We start from the raw sequence: 9,387 nt of genomic DNA, 5'->3' as shown, positions 1-9,387 counted from the left end.
GTCAAAAATATTTTATTTCATTGCCACTCATCATCTTACAGTGAGCATTTAGTGGTTTTGGAAATAGCTGCAAAGATTTTATAAGAAGGAATTTTTTTGACCAAATTTATTTAAAGATGCGAAGAAATATGTGCAGTCTTCCAAGCAATGTCAAAAAATTGGGAGCATCACTAAGAGAAACGAGATGTCATTAAATTATATCCTCGAAGTAGAGTTGTTTGACGAATGGGGGATAGATTTTATGGGAATGGGGGATAGATTTTATGGGGTCTTTCCCTTTGTCATATGGAAATAATTATATCTTAGTGGCAGAAGACTATGTGTCGAAATGGATTGAAGCCATAGCTTCTCCCACCAATGATGCCAAGATAGTTATCAAACTATTTAAGAAGGTGATTTTTTTTCGTGATTTGGTGCGCCCAAAGCAATTATTAGTGATGGGGGTTCACACTTCATTGAAAACTAGTTTGAAAATTTGTTCAAGAAGTAATTAAGGATTAAGTCACAAAGTGGAGATAGCCTACCATCCCCAAACTAGTGGACAAGCTGAGATTTCTAATCGAGAGATTAAAGCAATATTAGAAAAGATGGTGTCCACCTCGCGTAAAGACTAGTCATTACATTTGGATGATGCCTTATGGGCATACCGTACTACTTTCAAGACTCTAATTGGTATGACCCCATTTCGACTTGTGTATGGAAAAACTTGTCACCTCCCAATAGAATTGGAATACAAGACTTATTGGGCAATTAAATGACTTAACATGGACCTCAAGGTAGCAGAAGAAAAAAGAAACCTCTAGTTGAATGAACTTGATGAACTAAGGATGGATGCCTACGAGCATGCCAAATCCTACAAAGAAAGGACAAAAAAATGGCATGATCAACATATACTATGCAGGGAGTTCAAGGAAGGGGATTCAGTGTTATTGTTTAAGTCAAGTTTGAAACTCTTTCATAGAAAGTTAAAATCAAGATGGACAGGGCCATTCAAATTCAATAAGGTTTATTCGTTTGGAGCGGTCGATATTTGGAATGAAGAGTGTGGAAAATTTATAGTAAATAGGCAGTGTTTGAAACATTATCTCTATGGCAGTATATGAGTTTTGGCCACCCTTAAGGATCTTACCTTCACTTCACTTAAGCTTGAATAGTAGATACATTTTGGAATAGTTATAATTCATCCAAATTATTTAGTACTCTTGTTCCCATGGTGATTTCTTATTTACATTTTGGTTACTGGATGACCTCGGATCATGGCAACTCATTTGGAAAAATCTAAATTCCTACAATTTTATTTATCTTACTTGTATTTATGATTAGTTCTACATCTCTATAGTATAGCACAAAAATAAAATAAAATAAAATAAATAAATAAATAAATAAAAATTAATATAGGATTAAAAAATAGTTATCGTGAGTGAAAACTAACAATTTACCACTTTGAGATCGAGTTAGTTTACTAGGGAAATAAATGTTATGTTTCTCTTGATTCCGAGTATTCCTTTGAGACCCTATGTAATTTACCTTCTATAATTTAAGGAAAATGAACCAAGTGTGTGGCAGGCAAGTGCCTATCAGTGGGAAAATTAGGAACTCAATTGAATGATGACTTGACTAATACAGAAATTGAAACTTAAAGAGCTTAAGCCACTCTTTGCACTGAGCACAAGAACTTATATTTAGGTCATACTTAGGTTATTACATAATCATGCTTATCAATGAAACTAGTTAATAGAGTTAGGCAAGTGCACAACGGATTATGAAGTACTATAGGAACTCATAAATTTAGATTGCAGTATTTTGCTTGAGGACAAGCAAAGTTTCAAGTCTGGGGGTGTGATGTACGTAGATCTTATACTCTTTTATGCATGTTTTGATGCACAATCACGTACTTTATGTTATAGTGTATACTAAAAGTCTAGCTTTTGTGAACATTTATTTTATGAAATAAGAATCACATTTGGTCAAGTGTCTGCATTTATGTTAAATATAGTTATCTATTTAATTTATATTGTAGATAACATGATGTTTGGTGTGACACAGAAGATCATGTTATCAGTACCTTATAAATTATAAATAGTAACTCACGACCAAAATGGAAATGGACAAACCATTGGAATGGTCATAGTGTAATTTGGTATTAGTTTATCTTAACTATAAAATTACACTAGTACACTTAGAGTGTATTGAGTAGGACCATTTGAGGTTGTTCTTTTTATACTGACTGCATAAAAGAACCGAACCTCAGTTATTATGGAAGTGGGTACTCTTAATCCCGATATAACAACAAGCACGTATACGTAGTATTTATTTCTTTGACTTATCAATGGGTGAGATTTATCTCGTTAAATCAATAGGACCGATAGATTGGGAAATAATATTATTTATATGGTGTGTTGTTAGTTATAGAAGGAAATTGTGTCATAGTAATCTAGGTTGATGATGTTCCCAAGATGAGCTCATAAGGATTGTCATGTAAACCCTGCAGGTGGACTTAGTCCGACATGATAATGAAGTTGAGCGGTACTATTCTTGTACCTAGATATTAATTAAATGAGTGTGAGTAACTCATTTAATTAATGGACATTCGATATCTTAAACACAGGGAGATTAACACACTCATGATAAGAAGGAGCCCATAATGTAATTTGGGATTGGTACGGTAGTTCAATAGTAGCTCTTTAGTGGTATGAGTTATTATTGATGAACTTGAGTTTGGTTTTCGGGGCGAACACGGGAAGCTCAAGTTCATCGGGAGACCAAAACCAATTTCTCCTCTCGGTCCCTATTGTAGCCTCTTATATAAAGCCTTATATCCACCCAAAAGTTTAGCCTCTTAGCCCATGCTAGGGGTCGGCCCTTATCCTTGCTTGGAGCCCAAGCAAGGGGCCAGCCAAGCCAAGCTTGGAGCTTGAGCAAGGGCCGGCCAAACCTTGCTTGGAGCCCAAGCAAGGGGACGACAAGTATGAAAGGAGAGGGAGATTTTGTGAAAAATAAAATTTTGATAAAATCTTTCCTTTTATGTTTTTATCCACATGATTTTAAAAGAGAGTTTTAAATTTTAAAATCTTTCCATTTATAGATTTTCTATAAAGGATTAAAAGAGATATTAGATATCTTTTCTTATTTGTAGTTATCTATAATGTGAAAGAAAGATTTTAATTTTTGACAAAACTTTCCTTTTTTGTAAACCATGATATAAAAGGAGTTTTATTTTAAAAATCTTATCTTTTATAGATATCCATAAAAGGATTTAAAAGAGAGAGATTTTAATTTATAAAACATTCCTTTTATAGCTAAATACAAAAGGGATGTTTAAAAGAGAGATTTTAATTTTTGTTTAAAATCTTTCCATGTTTTGTTTTACAAGAGGTAGCCGACCATATAGAGAAATTAAAGGAAGTTTTATTTTTGTTATTAAACTTCCCTATTTTGGATTCACCAGGGATTATAAAAGAGAGGGGGAGGTTGCCTTCATGAGACACAACTCTCTTTTATTGTTCCTCTCTCTTTTCCTTTGATGGTCGGCCCTCTCCCTTTCTCTCTTCTCCTTTGTTTTCCACTTTGTGGCCGGCGGCATCTATTCCACTAGGAGTCTTGGTGGCCGGTTACTAGGAGGAGAAGAAGAAGAGAAAGGAGGCTCTCTTGTCTAGATCCCTTTGGTGGCCGAAGCTTGGAGAAAGAGAAGAAGGCTTAAGTGGATTTCTTCTTGGTAGATCATCGTGCACATAACGTCAAAGAGAAGGAGAGGAATACAATAGAAGATCAATAGTTTTTTTGTTTACAAAAAAAGGTATAACTAGTTGTCTTATTCCGCATCATACTAGTTTTTCTTTGTATGGATTTTGAAATACTAAACACAAGAGGCTAACGATTTTAGGAAATTTATTTTATGTTTTGATTTTTGTGTTTCTTTTGTTTTTCGAACTTGTGATTCGATTGTTCTTAGTGGTTAAACCTAGCGTTACTATAAGAAGATTAAATATGAAATTTTGTTGAAAGGCTTTGTCTAGAAAGTGGTGGATGATCCCATACCCAAGAAGTCCTAGTGCCTCGTCATGTTTTACCTGGAAGTCGATCTTGGAAATTAATATTTAATCAACTTTGTAACATGGGTGGATTTGGATTAATAATGTTAAGCATCGTTTGCGATCCAAGTCAAAACCTTTAAGAACAGATAAGTTGAACTTGGAATCAATAATGTTAAGTTCTATTTGCGATTCCAAGTTAATTTCTAAAGAACACAATATGTTGTTAGGAAAGGTTTGGGACTTGTACAAAATTTTTGTACAGGGGAACCAGTACAATATACTGAGTAGCAACTAATAATTGGTATCAAAGCTAGCACTTTACGTCTGTGTGTTTGGTTTTCAGTTTGATTATGCACATGTCATACATAATTTAGACCTGATAATAGTAGGATATGTAAATAGATTAACTTTGTGGTTGCAGGTATCCTAGATCCAACTATTATGGCCCTAATGTATTTGTGTGTGATTGGACCCTCAGACATGTTGAGGGCATTTTGTGTGTGTGTGTGCATGATTATAATATTAAATATAGCAGGTGCTGTATTAGTTATTAGGATTTTATATTATTGTTCGATCTAGATTATATGTACATTCCTTTGTGGAATATAGTATCGATAAATGTAAAATTCTATTTTTATCACGGATCGTATCCTTGCGAGGTGTGGTGCTAATGGTGGACCAGAGGCGCAGCGTAAAAGGAAGCTCGATGGACATGACGATATGATCCCTATGACTGACGGCTAGAGTTGACGACTGCTAGGGCTGGTGGCACACGAAGGACAGTGATGGAAGAGGCCATAATAGTTGGAAATTAATTTTTCCATATTTATTGCTTTTATTTGTTGTGCTGTGTGTATGTGTGCTTGCATGATAAAATTCCTCATTATAAATAACTAAGTGGGAGAGGGATTTTAAATAAATTTCACGGTCTCCATTACTAGTTTGTAAGTGATGCAAACAAACTTATGTGTTGTATCTGAATGCCTTCCTCCACAACGGATGAGTTTGTTTGCAGATCACTATATCAAACTTCCTTACTGGATGGTTATAGGAAATTAGTTAGGAGCGTGTGATCTTGTCCAACTGAAAGGGCACAATCCTATTTAATGGACTAAGTATCAAGTAATGGTATACACTTAGGCACACTTAATAGTATCCTTCCCAATGGAGTCACTGCTATTATTTATGTGACCGAAGAAAAACCAACTATTAATTTGTCATAAAATTAGGATGATAAGAAAATTAATGGGTAAAACTCTCTTCTTACAAATCTTTGATTTTGTATACGTCCACACTAACGTGGCATACAAAATTCACAGTATTTGAGGTGTTGGTGAATTTAAATGATATTGTTTGAGGAATCAATATTATTTTAAATTCTAAAGTATTGACCAAAACTTATTTTGTGATTCTTAGGATGACCTTCAACCCACTAGCTGTTATACTGAAAGAAAATAAACTTACTGGTCCAAATTACATAGATTGAAAAAGAAACCTGGTCATTGTCCTAACTACTGAAGGCTATAAGTTTGTACTGACAGAGGTCTGCCCTAATGCGCCTAATAGCGATTCTAGTGAAGAGGAGATTGAACATTATAAGAAATGGGTTAATGCAGATGAGATGGTGCGGTGTTACATTTTGGCTTCTATGTCAAATGTGCTGCAACATCAGCATCAGGTTATGCCCACTGCTTATGACATAATGTACAATCTCAAGGATTTCTTCGGACACCAGAATTGGGTTGCAAGGCAAGAGGCCATGAGAAACTTGATAACCGCCACCATGTCTGAGGGGACGTCCGTGAGGGATCATATCCTCAAAATGATGGCTTACTAGAATGAGGTCCAAATCCTTGGAGCTGAAATCGATGGGAAAACCCAGATCGATATTATTCTCCTAACACTACCCAGAAGTTTTGAGCAGTTTCGCCTGAACTATAACATGAACAAAAGGGCTTATATGTTGGCGGAACTTCTGACAGAACTTCAGGCAGCAGAAGGTATATTTCGTCATAGTTCTCAGATTCACTTTGCTGAAAACGTTTCTACTTCTAAGTCGAAAGGAATGAAGAAGAAAAAGAAACAAGCTGGTTCGGAAAAGAAAGTGAATCGATCTCTAGGTACTGGACTAAAAGCAGGAGTGAAGAAGCCAAAAGGCAAGTGCTTCATTTGCAATCAGGTAGAACATTGGAAGGCAGACTGTCCTCATAGGAAGGAGAACAATATAAGTATATCTTATTCTCTAGTTGTTGAGACATGTTTAGCGGTGTTATCTACCGATACCTGGTGTGTAGATACGGAAGCCACTGATCATGTCTGTAATTCATTGCAGGGGTTCTAGGAAACCCGATGACTATATGAAGGAGAGATTACCGTCTACATGGGCAATGCTACGAAAGTGACGGCTGTTGCAGTGGGAGACGTCTACTTATCATTTGATAGGAATAGAACTTTGATTTTGAGAAATTATCTTTATGTACCAAGTTTTAGAAATAATTTAATTTCAGTTTCTAAACTATTTTTTGATAGATATTCTGTTACTTTTGATAACAATGCGTTTGTCAAGAAAAGTAGAGTAATTATCTGTTTAGGTACATTTGTTGACAATTTGTATACTCTAAATCCAATTACTCCCACAAAGCAACAAATGGAAATTAATAACACATTTTCTAATTCTAATAAGATAAAAGAACCTTCGAAAAAGAACCAAACATATCTTTGGCATCTTAGACTGGGTCATATTAACTTGAGTAGAATTCAAAGGTTAATAGACGATGGACTTTTGGGTGCATTGGTGGTGGAAATTTTTCCAACCAACGAGTCTTGCTTGGAAGGAAAGATGACCAAGAGACCTTTTAAGGCCAAGGGGTATAGAGCTAAAGATGTGTTGGAATTAGTTCATTCTGATTTATGTGGACCTATGACTATCCAGGCAAGAGGTGGTTTCAAATATTTTGTCTCTTTTATAGATGACTATTCGAGATACGGATACATTTACTCAATGCGTTGCAAGTTTGAGTTCTTTGATAAGTTCAAAGAATACAAGGCTGATGTGGAAAAATGTCATGGTAAAAGTATCAAGACACTACGGTCTGTTTGTGGTGGCGAGTACCTCTTAGGAGTGTTTAGGAGTTACTTATCAGAGGCTGGGATTCAATCCCAACTGTCTGCACCTAGTACACCCCAACAGAATGATGTGGCAGAACGAAGGAATATGACTTTTATGGAAATAGTTAGATCAATGATGAGTTATTCAGAATTACCTAATTCATTTTGGGGATATGCTCTGGAAAAAACAATATATATTCTAAACATGGTACCTTCTAAGTCAGTACCCTCTACTCCCATAAAATTGTGGAATGAGAATAAGCCTAGTCTGAAGCATATTCAAATTTGGGGTAGTCTAGCATATGTGCTGAATGGAGACACTGATAAGTTGGAATCACGAACAAAAGTTTGCTTGTTTGTAGGCTACCCTAAAGGAATGAAAGGTGGTTTATTTTATTGTCCTAAAAATCAGAAGGTCATTGTTAGTACTAATGTCCGATTTTTAGAAGAGGACTATGTAATGAACCATAAGCCCATGAGTAAAATTATTTTCGAAGAAATTAGAGAGGATACGTCTAACTTAGTACCAATAGTGCAAGATGAAGTACCACAAGAAACTGTAACACATGTCACAAATGATGTGCAATTACAAACAGTGTCTCGTCGTAGTGGGAGGGTTGTGAGGTAACTTGAAAGATTCATATTTTTGGGAGAGTCTTCAGACTGATCTCTGGTGAACATGAACCTGATCCCCGAACATATGATGAAACACTCTAAGATAAAGATGTAGCATCTTGCCAAAGAGCAATGAACTCTGAGATAGAATCTATGTATTTTAATCAAGTCTGGGAGCTAGTAGAACCACCAAATGGTGTAAAAGCCATTGGATGTAAATGAGTCTACAAAAGGAAAAGAGGGACAAACGGGAAGGTGGAAACCTTCAAAGCAAAGCTTGTTATGAAGGGGTATACTCAGAAAGAGGGAATCGATTATGAGGAAATATTTTCGCCAGTAGCTATGCTTTAGTCGATCCGGATACTCTTATCTATTGCTGCTCATATGGATTATAAGGTCGCGCAAATGGATGTCAAGACAGCTTTCCTTAATGGAAGTCTTGAAGAAAACATCCATATGAAGCAACTAGAGGGGTTCATTACAAAGGGCAAAGAGCATCTTGTTTGTAAGCTAAAACGGTCCATTTATGGATTGAATCAAGCTTCAAGATCATGGAACATCCGGTTTAATGAAGTAATCCAGTCTTATGGATTTATTCAGTGTCCAGATGAGTCTTGTGTATAAAAGAAGAGTGACAGAAACGTGGTGGTATTTCTTGTACTATACGTAGATGACATTTTGTTAATTGGCAACAATGTCAAGGTGTTATCAGACGTAAGGGTATGGTTGTCATTGCAATTTGATATGAAAGACTTTGGAGAATGCGGACATATCCTTGGGATCAAAATAATAAGGGATCGCAAGAAAAAGATGTTATGCTTATCCCAAGCTTCATGCATTGATACAATCCTTGCTCGTTTTAGCATGCAAAACTCCAAGAAAGGTTTCTTACCTTTTAGGCATGGAGTACCCTTATCTAAAGAGATGTCTCCTAAGACATCAAAGGAGATAGAGGACATGAAGGCAGTTCCTTATGCTTCGGCAGTGGAAAGCCTAATGTATGCTGATCCTGTCTGAGAAGCTTGACAAGACGGAGAGCCGAGAGAAGAAACCTACCACCGGTAATGCCTACGGAACACCGATTCGAGAAACCCAAAGCGGATCGGGAAGAATAGAATTACCAAATGCCCTCCTTATGCGAAGATCCGATGATGAGAGAGATCCAACCGAAAAGAACCTGGATCCGAAGCTTCCAAGACTTCCTGCGCACAAGAGACCAGCCAACACTATCGTTAGTGACCTAAGACCGAGGTGGGAATCCCTGGCTAGGCCCTCCGACGCTCAAGTTAGTGATCTCTCTTGGTGTGGAAGAAAGAAGAAGAAGAAGAAGAAGATGAATAGTAGTTGAAAATTAGGGTTATGAGTGTGCGCAATGATGTGAACTTACCTAGCCAACGGAGAGGATTCCCCTTTTTATACCACTTCATATGACCTCCATAGTCATGAACTGAATCCCGGTTTGTTAGAGTTTGTTATGAGATGATGTAAGCTTCGTACTTGTGGTAAATGACTTTTAAGGAATCTTTTTTGTACCCCAGATGTACATTCTTTGTCGTCTAGTACCTGCAAAATAGTCTAAAAACACATTTCCCGCCAAATATATAACACCTGTTATACAATCATATACTGC

Source organism: Zingiber officinale, chromosome 10A (assembly GCF_018446385.1).
Source record: "Zingiber officinale cultivar Zhangliang chromosome 10A, Zo_v1.1, whole genome shotgun sequence".
Classification (NCBI taxonomy): Eukaryota; Viridiplantae; Streptophyta; class Magnoliopsida; order Zingiberales; family Zingiberaceae; genus Zingiber; species Zingiber officinale.
This window is presented reverse-complemented; position numbering follows the sequence as displayed.